Genomic DNA, 15615 nt, shown 5'->3' on the forward strand with positions numbered 1-15615 from the left:
CCAAAAATATTATCCGTCGTACAGCGTAGGGTCACTTACGGAGTAGCTATGGATGAAGAAACGCGGGGAACCTAAATCTGGATGGCTAACGGTTATCTGAACTTCTCTGCTTCCGAAAATACATTGACGGAAAAAGTTACAACACCTTGAAAGATGACGTCAGTTTTGAACCGATGACGATATGTGCCAACCTGAGGAAGGTAGATCTACTGATAATGGTTCCAACGTTGTCCGTCAACAGAGAGCGTAGTGGCGTAGTGGCATAGCTACCAGAGTGCCGTCTGTGTCTCCCCTTTACTGGGGAATGCTCACAGCCAGAAGGTTCAGTGTGGTGCAAACGTGTGAAGCAAGCAGGCAACCATACCACGGAGACACAATCGTGCTTTCTACAGCCGACTGAGCGAACATGAAAGGGGTCGAACTGTGGCCTTCCGAGTCGAAGGATAGTCCTTTCAGAGGACTGACACAAAAGTTGGGCATGCTGAGTCAGTTGTGCCACAGTCCTGGTATCAGTGGTCAAGTGAACTATCTCACACCCATAGACGCGGTTTTGGACCTCCACGCAGCATAGACGCTCGCCAGCATCGCCGTGCTGTAAGGGCATCAGTGGCAGATCGTGCAGCTATGACAGCACAGATAAGACGACTTCTGAGCCCAGAACCGTCAACACGTACTGTTGGGAACTAGTTGACGGCAGTGGGATTACGGGCACACTATCTAGCCCATCTTACACTGACGCCACGGCATCAATGTACACTGCCTGACAATTCTCTGTTCATTGACTAGAATGACTCATTTCGTGTCAGGATTACATTCTCCGCACCTGTAAGATTTTTGTCTCTTCGTCCGTGAAAATATTATTTTCGCCACCCGATGCTTTATGCGTGCATGTTTGATTACAGCAAACCAACTGTATTTTTCCTCTTCCTACTTGACAATCATATCCAAATGATTCTACAGTTACCCAGCATCATGGATACGTTTTGTGATCACTTGCTACATATTTTCGAAATTGTTCACCTTAGTTATTCTGCTTACGTTACACTCCTCACTAACACTACGTTCCAGATTCAGTTTTGGTGATTATTTAACAACAAACTCTTTAATGATAGTTGTTGTTGTTGTGGTCTTCAGTGCTGAGACTGGTTTGATGCAGCTCTCCATGCTACTCTATCCTGTGCCAGCTTCTTCATCTCCCAGTACCTACTGCAACCTACATCCTTCTGAATCGGCTTAGTGTATTCATCTCTTGGTCTCCCTCTACGATGTTTTCTCTCCACACTGCCCTCCAATACTAAATAGGTGATTCCTTGACGCCTCAGAACATGTCCTACCAACCGATCCCTTCTTCTAGTCAAGTTGGGCGACAAACTACTCTTCTCCCCAATTCTATTCAATACCTCCTCAATAGTTACGTAATCTACCCATCTAATCTTGAGAATTCTTTTCTCTTCTTGTCCAAACTACACTCCTGGAAATTGAAATAAGAACACCGTGAATTCATTGCCCCAGGAAGGGGAAACTTTATTGACACATTCCTGGGGTCAGATACATCACATGATCACACTGACAGAACCACAGGCACATAGACACAGGCAACAGAGCAATGCAGGCTGCTATTCGCCCATGGGGACGATCGTAGAGATGCTGGATGTAGTCCTGTGGAACGGCTTGCCATGACATTTCCACCTGGCGCCTCAGTTGGACCAGCGTTCGTGCTGGACGTGCAGACCACGTGAGACGACGCTTCATCCAGTCCCAAACATGCTCAATGGGGGACAGATCCGGAGATCTTGCTGGCCAGGGTAGTTGACTTACACCTTCTAGAGCACGTTGGGTGGCACGGGATACATGCGGACGTGCATTGTCCTGTTGGAACAGCAAGTTCCCTTGCCGGTCTAGGAATGGTAGAACGATGGGTTCGATGACGGTTTGGATGTACCGTGCACTATTCAGTGTCCCCTCGACGATCACCAGTGGTGTACGGCCAGTGTAGGAGATCGCTCCCCACACCATGATGCCGGGTGTTGGCCCTGTGTGCCTCGGTCGTATGCAGTCCTGATTGTGGCGCTCACCAGCACGGTGCCAAACACGCATACGACCATCATTGACACCAAGGCAGAAGCGACTCTCATCGCTGAAGACGACACGTCTCCATTCGTCCCTCCATTCACGCCTGTCGCGACACCACTGGAGGCGGGCTGCACGATGTTGGGGCGTGAGCGGAAGACGGCCTAACGGTGTGCGGGACCGTAGCCCAGCTTCATGGAGATGGTTGCGAATGGTCCTCGCCGATACCCCAGGAGCAACAGTGTCCCTAAGTTGCTGGGAAGTGGCGGTGCTGTCCCCTACGGCACTGCGTAGGATCCTACGGTCTTGGCGTGCATCCGTGCGTCGCTGCGGTCCGGTCCCTGGTAGACGGGCACGTGCACCTTCCGCCGACCAGTGGCGACAACATCGGTGTACTGTGGAGACCTCACGCCCCACGTGTTGAGCAATTCGGCGGTACGTCCACCCGGCCTCCCGCATGCCCACTATACACCCTCGCTCAAAGTCCGTCAACTGCACATACGGTTCACGTCCACGCTGTCGCGGCATGCTACCAGTGTTAAAGACTGCGATGGAGCTCCGTATGCCACGGCAAACTGGCTGACACTGACGGCGGCGGTGCACAAATGCTGCGCAGCTAGCGCCATTCGACGGCCAACACCGCGGTTCCTGGTGTGTCCGCTGTGCCGTGCGTGTGATCATTGCTTGTACAGCCCTCTCGCAGTGTCCGGAGCAAGTATGGTGGGTCTGACACACCGGTGTCAATGTGTTCTTTTTTCCATTTCCAGGAGTGTATTTATCGTCCATGTTTCACTTCCATACATGGCTACACTCCATACAAATACTTTCAAAAACGACTTCTTGACAATTAAATCTATACTCCATGTTAAAAATTTTTCCTCTCAGAAACGCTTTCCTTGCCATTGCCAGTCTACATTTTATATCCTCTCTACTTTGACCCTCATCAGTTATTTTCTCCCCAAATACCAAAACTCATTAAGTACTTTAAGTGTCTCATTTTCTAATATAATACCCTCAGTATCACGTGATTTAATGCGATTACATTCCATTAGCCACGTTTTGCTTTTGTTGATGTTCATCTTATAGTCTCCTTTCAAGACACTGTCCATTCCGTTCAACTGCTCTTCCGAGTCCTTTGCTGTCTCTGACAGGATTACAATGTCATTGGCGAACCTCAAAGTTTTTATTTCTTTTCCATGGATTTTAATGCCTATTCCAAATTTTTCTTTTGTTTACTTTGCTGCTTGCTCAATATACAGATTGAATAACATCGGGGAGAGGCTACAGCCCTGTCTCACTACCTTCCCAACCACTACTTCCCTTTCATGTCCCTCGTCTCATATAATTGCCATTTGGTTTCTGCAGAAATTGTAAATAGTCTTTCGCTCCCTGTATTTTACCCATGCCACTTTCAGAATTTGAAAGAGAGTATTTCAGTCAACATTGTCAAAAGCTTTCTCTAAGTCTACAAATGCTAGAAACGTAGGTTTGCCTTTCCTTAATCTATCTTCTAAGTTAGGGTCAGTACTGCCTCACGTGTTCCAATATTTCTACGGAATCCAAACTGATCGTCCCCGACGTCGGCTTCTACCAGTTTTTCCATTCGTCTGTAAAAAAATTCGCGTTAGTATATTGCACCCGTGACTTATTAAACTGATAGTTCGGTAATATTCACATCTGTCAACACCTGCTTTCTTTGGGATTGGAATTATTATATTCTTCTTGAAGTCTGACGGAATTTCACCTGTCTCATACATCTTGCTCACCAGATGGTAGAGTTTTGTCAGGACTGGCTCTCCCAAGGCCGTCAGAGGATCAGTTAGAAGATAGAATGCACATTGTGGCCTTCAGTGATGAAAGCAGATTCTGCCTGCACGCAAGTGACGGTCGTTTGTGTGCATGATTTATACCTGATGGGGGCAGTCTCGTGGAGTGCATACGCCCAAGCCACACTGGTCCCATGTCAGGCCTCATGGTCTGGCATGCGATGAGCTACAACTTTCGCCAACCTTTTGTGTCGCTGGAGGGGACGCTAACCAGCTCTCAGTACTTGCACAATGTTGTTAGACCCGTTCTTCTGCCGTTCTTGTAACAGGAAGGCGATGTGTTGTTCCAGCAGGATAGCGCTCGGCTACACACTGCCCGTGAAACTCAACGTACTCTCAAGATGTGCAGCAACTCCCCTTGTCAGCAAGGTCTCTGGACTTGTCTTCAATCGAGCAAGTGTGGGATACGATGGGACGAGAAGTCACTCGTGCGACTCGTCATCCAAGAACTCTTACATAACTACATGAACAGATCGAGCAGGCGTGGCATAACGCATCACTGGACAGTATTCGCCATCTGTACGATCGACTGGGTGCTAGAGTCAGCGGCTGCTTCGCCAGCCGTGGAGGCTACACCAGATATTTAATACAGGTGTTTCACCATGGCTCGATGCGTTGTACTTCAGAAATACTTGTGCTATTGGTCTATAAATGTAGTCGTTTCATATACTCCAAGTACGCTATTGCAACACTAAACCTTGAGTTAGTTGGAAACCTCCTAAAGGCTGTACAAACATTTTCCGGCAACGTACGTTCGTGATTCCACTTCCTCAGTGCTTTGCTTCTCTTTGCAAATAACCAGTGAAACACTATGAGATCATTTAATTTTTGCAAAATTGATACCAATCACCCAGTCGTTTCATTCCTCTACAGTCCTACACTTAGACCAGTATACTCTCTAATACCTACAGACTCGTATCACATCCCAATGAAGCTTTAATGACTTTTCGTTACCTGATCATAAAACCCATCCAGCGATCAACTCACAATTCTTAATTCAATGGAACACTCCTACACTCCTGTTATTCTTCGTGTCACGACTCTTATTCCCACCGTTCCTCCCACTCACTTCTCAACAGCTTCGTTGGGTTCTCTTCCCCACCATGCCACCCCAAATACTTTTTGTCAGCACTCTTATACACAATGTCCGCATTACTATTTTTTATTTCATGAAATCGACACTTAATGTTGATTTCATACTAAACTCCAAAAAGCATGTACTCCCTGGTAGGTTCGGAGTAATATACCACCACTATCATTAACAACTTCAGCTGTCAGTCTAAGACCACTTTTTATTTACATAATCACGAAAACAGTTAAAGAAAGTCATTTGTACATTAATTCACAACGTATACATATTTTAACACGTTTTTAAGGTTTTTAAAGCACTGCCACGCATTGTAAATGCGTTTGTTTGAAGCAGATGTATTTATTTCTGATGGAGGCAGCCCCGGCTGACAACCATCCCTCGACCATATAGAGTGAGCAGTAAAATTTTAATAAAGAAAATTAAAACTTTTTGAACATTGTTGTGGAACATAGTGTTTTGATGCATTAGAAATAGTTGATAGTCGCAAGGAAGATAATGATAGAAAAATAGAAAAGCTGGGTGTTGAAAATCGAAGAACGCTAAGAACAAATCACTCAGAAAATTTTATTTGAATCGATAACATGAACGAATGTTTGTAAACTCATATAACCTTAAGAACGTATCAGAGGTTAACATTTTGTTAGCATACTGTCAAGAAATTGTACATGACGGCAGCATCAACTAGAAATGTTTGCGGAATATATTATTCCTGTACATTATGACAGATTATCCTCAGCGCTTAGAGTCAAGACGGGCAGCCGATCATACCAGAGAGCACGGAGGAAAATGGGTTTTCGTGTCAACAGTGGCTAGCATTTCATGTACAGCTACTTTCGATCTTCCTGATTTGTTGCAGTAGGTACTGGGAGTTGAAGAAGCTTGCACAGGATAGAGTAGCATGGAGAGCTGCATCAAACCAGTATCAGGACTGAAGACCACAACAATAACAACATGTGAGATATAGTGACTGTGTGGTCATATCGAGAGCATAAGTGTGCAACAATTTTAGAGCCTATCTCCATATTCGTTTGTACTGATAAGTCTAAGGGAGCTGGTAATCTGGATGTTGAGCACCCATAAGATCCAAACACAACAAGCTGAAACAACATCACAGGATGACCACAAGTAAGACTTCTGTAACCTGAGCTGAACTGTCAGCTACATTTTCCCCGAAGTATAGGATATTAATACTTGTTTACATATGAGTCAGTATGCGAGTGGAGATTTCTGATTAAATGTCTTCAAGAATTTATCGTAAATATGGGTGGCTGCTCAGCTGTGAACTGCACTAACTATTACAAAACTGATTTCCACAGGCTTAGATTTCCAAATGATCCAACATGAAGAAAATGATGAGCAATAAGTTGCTGCAGAGACATCTGGGAACCAGCACTGGGCCTTAATTTGTGTCCTGTAAGTACATGTTAATAAAAGTAGACACGAACATGAACATTTCTTATCCCGTCGCGAATTATACTAAACCAGTTCGTCTCAAAAGTTTTGGAGTCCTGAGATATTTTCTCAATTGGCAAAGTGGAGAGGAATATATATTATGATGTATGTACACATCACTATCATAAACATACATGCGCAAGCTGAATAATACTTCAGCCCTATTCTTATATAAAGTTATATAATTTTTTTAGTGTGTTCGTCGTTGTGAAGGAACCTGCACAAGTAATCTAATATTCACAGAAAAAAGTTTTGACCACTTCGCAAAAAGCAACAAAATTTCTGTCATATTTTTGTGTTAATAATAGGACGTTTAACAACAGTGTGAATTCTAGATACGGAGAATTTACAGTTGGCGTTTTGAGCGGGGTGGAGGGATTTTATTCAAACCACACTGCACGGCAGGAACTAACTTAATGAACAAAAGCTCATAAAATGTTAGTTTTGGCTAATAGACGTATATGAATATTCTTCTAGGGTACAATTCTATGGACTTCATAGGTATAGGAACTTTCAGTTTTCAGTATGGTTAGATTCTCGCTATGAGGAGGGCACATTAGGTACTTAATTCTGAGGATTACATTTTCAATAGTGCCAGTGTTGTGGGGTATTAATATTGTACCTTGATCTTCAGTAAAGAGAAAAACTAAGAAACAAGCACGGGTCGTTATTGCGTAACACTCATATTTGAAGACACTGTTATCGAGTTAATAACTCATTACATTTAATGTTTAGAAACTACAACGCAAGTTCCGAGCCTAAGTTTTATAGTCATGTAATAATAAATTTCAATTTTTCTGTTATGTGAAAGAGACCCTCTAAATATCTCTATACAAAATTAGTTTCTGTTCTGTACACTTCGTACATGCCATATCAAACATTTTATAAGAAGTACTGTAAAAAGCTGTGTGAAAAGGTTAACCACACACAAGGTAATCACTGCCGAATCCTCAGATTTGGGGAAACTATGGCACATGATTCAGCGTATTATATAGGTGCTGTAAACGCAACCGTTACCGCATATCACCCACGCACAGCTATACAGTGCGATCAACAATCTACTGTGAGCCTATGGTTCTGAGGAGTCTCTTCTGTAGCGTTTCGCAAGATATTTCCAATTTGATTTTTGTAATGCACAGTTGGGATCAGAAAAGAATGTAACGCATAATTGGGGTAGGAAAAAAAAATGAATTATTTCAGAATGGCTTAAACGACGGACAATGAGCTTTTTGCAATATTTATTTCAGTCGCGTATGTAGACGTTGACAGATAACATCACTGTTGCGAGTAACGTATCGGAAAGGTTCTTGCAAAACGCCACTGTGCGCAGTCGTTAGTCGCTTCTGGAAATACTGATAATTGTCAATATCTGCTGTGCAATATCTGCTGTGACGGTCAATGCGTGTTTCTGAACTGAGTGAAGCACTACAATCACCTGAAAACCTATGTTTTCAGTGAGAAGTGCTACAGGGAGGCAAAATAAGGACAATAAGGACCTGGTGTCTCTTACACGAGCTCAGAAGATGTGGAACACCAACTCGGATAGAACTCGGACAGTGAAGGAAATCAGTTGTGTCATTTCCAAAGGAACCATCTTGGCATTCGCCCTAAGGAGTTTAGGGAAATTACCTAAAACCTAAATCCGAAAATCTGGACGTGAATTTCAAATGCGCTCCTCGCAGATACACGTCAGATGTCTTAACCTATGTGCCATTTTGCTCGCTGCGACTACATTTGTCTTTCGCAACAGCCGATAAGCAACTGGTCAGTGGATATGGTAAAAATTATAAGTGCCATTTTTTCTTCACTAAAAGCGTTACAGTGCTATTGTGTTCTTGGTACTCTGTTGCGTGCCCCTAGACTTGTTCCAAGTGTCAAAACACGACAAAAACGTGATGGGAGCATTGTCTTTGTGGTAGCGAGAGTTTCCCAATGGAGCTCCAAGTATCATGCGTGAGGATCTCTTCTTTTCAGCCTGGGATGGTTTGAATAGATAACACACAAGGTTTTGGTCAGTGGGCACAGGTTTTAGAGCTGCGATAGAAATTTCGCAATTTTAGAGGAATGATAAACGTTAACAAGGCTTTTGTTGGGTCAGCTAGAAATACGAACCAATTCCATGCAAGTTCAGTGCATACAATTGACGTTTTTGGTTTTAAAGATGCTGATGAAACATTGTTGTCAATACAGGCGTGTAAGATCCCGAAATGCGATGTGATTCAAGTGTCTTACAAAAAAATGGCTCTGAGCACTATGGGACTCAACTGCTGTGGTCATCAGTCCCCTAGAACTTATAACTACTTAAACCGAACTAACCTAAGGACACCACACACATCCATGCCCGAGGCAGGATTCGAACCTGCGACCGTAGCAGTCGCACGGTTCCGGACTGCGCGCCTAGAACCGCGAGACCACCGCGGCCGGCAAGTGTCTTACACCCATTCATCTCAGATAGCTACTAAAAAGAAGCCAATGTATTGAAAGAGGAAATACCATGGTTGATGTATCCCATACTGTGATTTATATGAAAGACGAGCCACTTTTATCAATCAGAAAACAGAAAGGGCTGTTCACGATTCTGGTAATTCTTCTCAACGGCACAGGGGATTTTTCTGCAGATTTTTAAAACATCTAATTTCAAGAATGGAGTTGCGTAAAAGCAGAAGCCAACACTAAGAGGATTTGAATCTAATTGTGTTATTCTGCTGTAAAAAATTTAAAGGCAATGTGAAATGGTTTTTTGTTGACGATAGTGCTATTACTATAATTACAAATAAAACGTCGTGCCTCTGTATTGATTGCAATTGAAACGCAAGCTGTCTTATTTGCACTTAGAATCAGTTAGTTTCCTGTTATATCAATTACAACTTTCTTACTAAATTAATTGTTTCTTCATTTGTATTTTTTGTGAGGAGTGTCAAAATTTCTCCGCGACTGTAGGGACTCAAATGCAGCGCATAGCCTACATCAGCTGCCAACTGACTCGTGTGCCCTCGCCTTCCCATAACGTTTGGTCTCTCAATGCACACAGGCGTGAAAAAATTCATGACATATCTCGTAACATAGTGCCGGACCTCCTTTTGCTCAGCTTAGTGCAGCAGTTGTAATGTTGTTATGTGTAATGTTGTTACATTAATTTATTCTGAAAGCGGTGCTGATATTCAAGACCATAAAAGTGGGTTAAAAGCTGTGAGCTATGTGAGGAAGTTAACCTTGCATTACTGCGCAACTGTTTCACCAGGTATCCAGTCTAGCTTACCAAATTCCCAACCAAACTAACATTAATTATAATCTTTTAGTACTCATCTTACGATAACCGGTGATATAAATATATATATATATATATATATATATATATATATATATATATATATATATATATAAAGACAATTTAAATAAAAAGAAAAAAAATCAGTTTATATTTGGACATTTATTTTAACATTGATCATTGTTTCGTTAAAACTTCAGCATATCAAACTTTATTCATAACTGAACTGGTGCCTTATTTAGGATTGTGAAAATGTGAGTTTGTAATCTTACGGAACACATCAAATAGGGAGCCAAGATTGGGAGACCGCATAGAACACTGCATTCATAAAATAACACACGAAGAACGTTGAAGCATATTCAAGAGGAAATTAACCACAACCAACCGATTCAGTTTTCACCCAAAGACGTTACGTTCGTAGCGCAATCCTGTCCGTCATGAAATTACCACACACTGGTATACTAAATTCATACTAACTCTCTGTGAAATCTTCCCGAAAAGAATAGCTGATGGCTACTTTGATGCTTACACCACATGCTTCACGTGGTCAACTTGGTTTACACAAAGAGTGTAACTCCACAATAATTTTGATAATTAAAATAAATTACATCGAAACGCAATTTGCAAAAGAATAACCTCGAACTGGTTACTACCGTCTTACTAATAACCTGATGGGTCAAACAATTGTATAAGCACGTGGTACTGGTCTCACGAAGTACACCCCACGTGGGTTGAACATAAAGAAAAGTCGCTATATTGAAAAATATTGTCAAGACGAGACGTTATAATTTCACGCACATTCGCATTTAAGATTGATGATCTTAGAGTTACTGATCAACACGTGGTTCCACTTTACTCACAAAGTAGTGACAAAGCAACTACCGGAAGATATTCTGGACTTCACACTTGAATTACACTGCGTTGCAATTTAAGATAACATTAGATATTTTAGAGCAAAACTTGGAATAAAGGTGATTAAATTTTCAGTTAGGCTGAACTTAAGAAATCCATTGTCCTACGGACTTAGAAGATACGCGCTTAGGCGGAGATCTTACCACTTCAGACACTCGCCATGGACAGACTGCCTTGGACCGCTACCGAGCGTGCTTAACAGATACAAACGGAAGTGACCAGAGAGGCAGCTTCCTATACCAACATGACAAGATGGGATTCATGTCGGGCCATCTGGATGGCCAAATAATTCGCCTGAACTTTCCAGAACGTTATTCAAACCAATCGCGAACAATTGTGGCCCGGTGACATGGTGCATTGCCATTCATAAAAATTCCGTCGATGTTTGGGAACGTGAAGTCCCTGAATGGATGCAAATGGTCTCCAAGTAGCCGAACATAACCATTCCCAGTCAATGATCGGTTCAATTGGACCAGATGATCTACTACACTCCATGTAAGCACAGCCCGCATCATTAAGGGGGCCACCATCAGCTTGCACAGTGTCTTGTTGACAATTTGGGTCCATGGCTTCGTGGAGTCGGTGGCACACTTGAACCCTACCACCAGCTTTTACCAGCTCAAATCGGGAAATCGTCTAGGGTCCAACTGAGATTGTAACGAGCCCAGGAGAGAAGCTGCAGGCGATTTCGTGCTGTTAGCAAAGGCACTCGCGTCGATAATCTGCTGGCACAGCCCATTTACGCCATACTTCGCTGCACTGTCCTAACGGATACGTTACTGCTGAGGTCATTAGTCCCCTAGAACTTAGAACTAGTTAAACCTAACTAACCTAAGGACATCACAAACATCCATGCCCGAGGCAGGATTCGAACCTGCGACCGTAGCGGTCTTGCGGTTCCAGACTGCAGCGCCGGCCGAAGTGGCCGTGCGGTTCTAGGCGCTGCAGTCTGGAACCGTGAGACCGCTACGGTCGCAGGTTCGAATCCTGCCTCGGGCATGGATGTGTGTGATGTCCTTAGGTTAGTTAGGTTTAACTAGTTCTAAGTTCTAGGGGACTAATGACCTCAGAAGTTGAGTCCCATAGTGCTCAGAGCCATTTGAACCATTTGAACCTTGTCTGTTAGCACTGTCAACTCTATGCAAACGCCGCTGCTCTTGGTCATAAAGCCACACATTCTTGATACTGTGGTTCTCGGAATATTGATATTGAATTCCCACTGCCTACAGCGACGTTAGATGCCATCTGGTGGCGTTACGGGCACGTAACGCGGTAACACAAACATGTAAGTGGAGCGGACACGGACGGGGGATCATCGTAGGGGAGACATGGGCTGCAAATGGAGAAATCCATTCAGATAAGCGACTTTGACGAAGGGCGATTATTACTATGCAGAGCCTGTGAACCGAGTGTCTCGAAAACGACGAAGCTGGTCAGATGTTCACGTTATACTGTCTTGAGCATCTAGGGAAAGAGCTAGGACAGTGAAACTACCAGTATACGCTAAATGGTTCGACGTCCACGACACATCACAGAACGTGGCGTTCGGAGGCTTGTCTCCTCTGTAAAGTAGAATAGATGTTGTTGCTCTGTGCCATCTCTGACGAAAGACAACAATGCTTGTGCACGTACAAGTGTTTCAGTGAACACGGTTGATCTTACATTGTTGAACATGGAGCTCCGCAGCAAACCACCCCTACGTTTTCGCAAGCAGACCCAACGACATCGCCAATTACGATTGCAGTGGGCATGTCACCATCGGGATTCGACCATCGATCAATGGAAAACGTGTCACATTTTTTCTACTCTAGGTCGCTGGTCGTCTCCACAAATGCCGTCATCGAGGTGAATGGCGGCTCGAAAAGTCAGGGCACCCGGACGCCGGCTGCTGGGAGCAGTATTATGCTATGGGAGACTTCTGCGCTTGCATGGGCCCCGTGGTGCAAATCGAAGACAAGCTGACAGCTGTGTACCCTTCATGCCTGATGCTTTTTCCGACGGCGATGTCACCTTTTAGCAGTATAATTGTACGTCTATCGGAGCCAGAACCGTTCTATAGTGGTCTGAGCAGCATTATAGTGAACACACGTTAATGTCTCGGCCACCAAATTCACCTGATGTACGAGGTGCATACAAATTCTAAGGTCTCCGATTTTTTTTTCTAAATAACTACTCACCCGAAATCGATGAAACTGGCGTTACTTCTCGTCCTAATCGCCCTGCAGACGTACACATTTTTCACAACGCTGACGCCATGATTCCATGGAAGTGGCGAAGGCTTCTTTAGGAGTCTGTTTTGACCACTGGAAAATCGCTGAGGCAATAGCAGCACAGCTGGTGAATGTGCGACCACGGAGAGTGTCTTTCATTGTTGGAAAAAGCCAAAAGTCACTAGGAGCCAGGTCAGGTGAGTAGGGAGCATGAGGAATCACTTCAAATTTGTTATCACGAAGAAACTGTTACGTAACGTTAGCTCGATGTGCGGGTGCGTTGTCTTGGTGAAACAGCACATGCGCAGCCCTTCCCGGACGTTTTTGTTGCAGTGCAGGAAGGAATTTGTTCTTCAAAACATTTTCGTAGGATGCACCTGTTACCGTAGTGCCCTTTGGAACGCAATGGGTAAGCATTACGTCCTCGCTGTCCCAGAACATGGACACCATCACTTTTTCAGCACTGGCGGTTACCCGAAATTTTTTTGGTGGCGGTGAATCTGTGTGCTTCCATTGAGCTGACTGGCGCTTTGTTTCTGGATTGAAAAATGGCATCCACGTCTCATCCATTGTCACAACCGACGAAAAGAAAGTCCCATTCATGCTGTCGCTGCGCGTCAACATTGCTTGGCAACATGCCACATGGGCAGCCATGTGGTCGTCCGTCAGCATTCGTGGCACCCACCTGGATGACACTTTTCGCATTTTCAGGTCGTCATGCAGGATTGTGCACAGAACCCACAGAAATGGCAACTCTGGAGGCGATCTGTTCAACAGTCATTCGGCGATCCCCCAAAACAATTCTCTCCACTTTCACGATCATGTCGTCAGACTGGCTTGTGCGAGCCCGAGGTTGTTTCGGTTTGTTGTCACACGATGTTCTGCCTTCATTAAACTGTCGCACCCACGAACGCACTTTCGACACATCCATAACTCCATCACCACTTGGCCCCTCAACTGTCGATGAATTTCAATTGGTTTCACACCACGCAAATTCAGAAAACGAATGATTGCACGCTGTTCAAGTAAGGAAAACGTCGCCATTTTAAGTACTTAAACCAGTTCTCATTCTCGCCACTGGTGGTAAAATTCCATCTGCCGTACGGTGCTGCCATATCTGGGACGTATTGACAATGAACGCGGCCTCATTTTAAAACAATGCGCATGTTTCTATCTCTTTCCAGTCCGGAGAAAAAAAAAATCGGAGACCTTAGAACTTGAATGTACCTCGCAAATCCTATGGTATTCATCTGGGTCACTATCGGGCGCCATCACCGCAAATCACCAGCCCGTTATTTACGCGAATTATATGACCTGTGGGTAGGCATGTAACGTCACATACCCTCACTAACTTCTGACAAACTGTCGGATCCCTGATACGCAGAATCATTGATGTATTTCGTTCCGAGGACGGACAACCAAGCTATCAAGCAGGTAGTCATAATGTTTTGCTTCATCGGTGTATACTCCTTACAGGCGCAGCAAATGTGTTTCGCATATCTCACTGTCTGGTAAATCGAGCGAAGTGCTACACCGATGCCGACGGCGACCTTTGCCAGCACTTTCCATTAATATCAGTTCTCTGTTTATTGAGTAGGATGACTCATTTCGTGTCAGACTTACAAACATTCTCCGCACCTGTAAGACTTTTGTCTCTTCTTCCGTGAAAATATTATTTGGGCCACCCGATACTTTATGAGCGCATGTTTGATTACAGCAAACCAACTATATTCTTCCTCTTTCTACTTGACGATCATATCCAAATGATTCTAAAGTTACCCATCTTCATGGCTACGTTTTGTGATCACTTCCTCCATATTTTCGAAAATGTTGGCCTTAGTTATTCTCCTTACGTTACACTCCTCTCTAACACTTTACCTTACAGATCCAGTTTTGGTGATTATTTAACGACAAACTCTATAACGATGGATGGAAATGAATTGTGAAGCATAAAATGAGCATTTATAGGGATAGCTTGTAAGAGGTATGCGCTGTCTACGATATGAGAATCGCTGACCAGAGAGCAGTGTTGACTGCAGTACGAACTGTGTAACTGTAGCAGTTATTTGTTGCTAGTCGCTAGTCTGAGGTTGTCTGTGCTTGTCTGCAGTCTGCTCTGGTCGGGAATCTGGAGATGGAGTATTATTGTATAAGGTAAATGTAACTGAACTGTCATCCAAATGTTTAAAAAATGTCCTAATAATAATTTTGTAATATAAAGTAATTTTTTTTAAAAAAAAGCATTCATTTCAAAAAAAAAAAACAGTTGCTTCCTTTCACAAATCACAAATGTATAGGCCAGCATTGCACGGAGCGGTGCCGGAAAAATGTTAAGTAAGAGCAGATATATTCGTCGTTTTTATTGAGGTAAGAATTTTTGCTGTTTATTCAGAATGATCTTACAGGGCCACGACGCAGCACTGCTGTCGTCCAAATTTTACCAGGTTACTGAATTTATTTTTTTATTATGAGGCTTAGGAATTTTTCTGTTTCATGATTACATTAAATGAGAAAAGAATTTTGTGGGTACATTAAATGGGAAAAAGTTTTGTTCTGAGGTCACACAAAAATGAGAATCGCTATCCATAATAATTATTTTTAATTTCAATTTTTAAATTTTGTGGGGAGGTTACAAGCTGTAAAATCTATAGCCATCGTACCTGTTATGCTGAGCAATGTTAGGTCTTTTCCTTCAAAGCATTTCCGCATTCCAAGACGAGTTTCTGAACATTATACACTCCTTCACCCGTTTGTTTTAGGACAAAGGATGACCTGAAAGAAATAATG

Source organism: Schistocerca serialis, chromosome 4 (genome assembly GCF_023864345.2).
Source record: "Schistocerca serialis cubense isolate TAMUIC-IGC-003099 chromosome 4, iqSchSeri2.2, whole genome shotgun sequence".
In the NCBI taxonomy this organism is placed as follows: Eukaryota; Metazoa; Arthropoda; class Insecta; order Orthoptera; family Acrididae; genus Schistocerca; species Schistocerca serialis.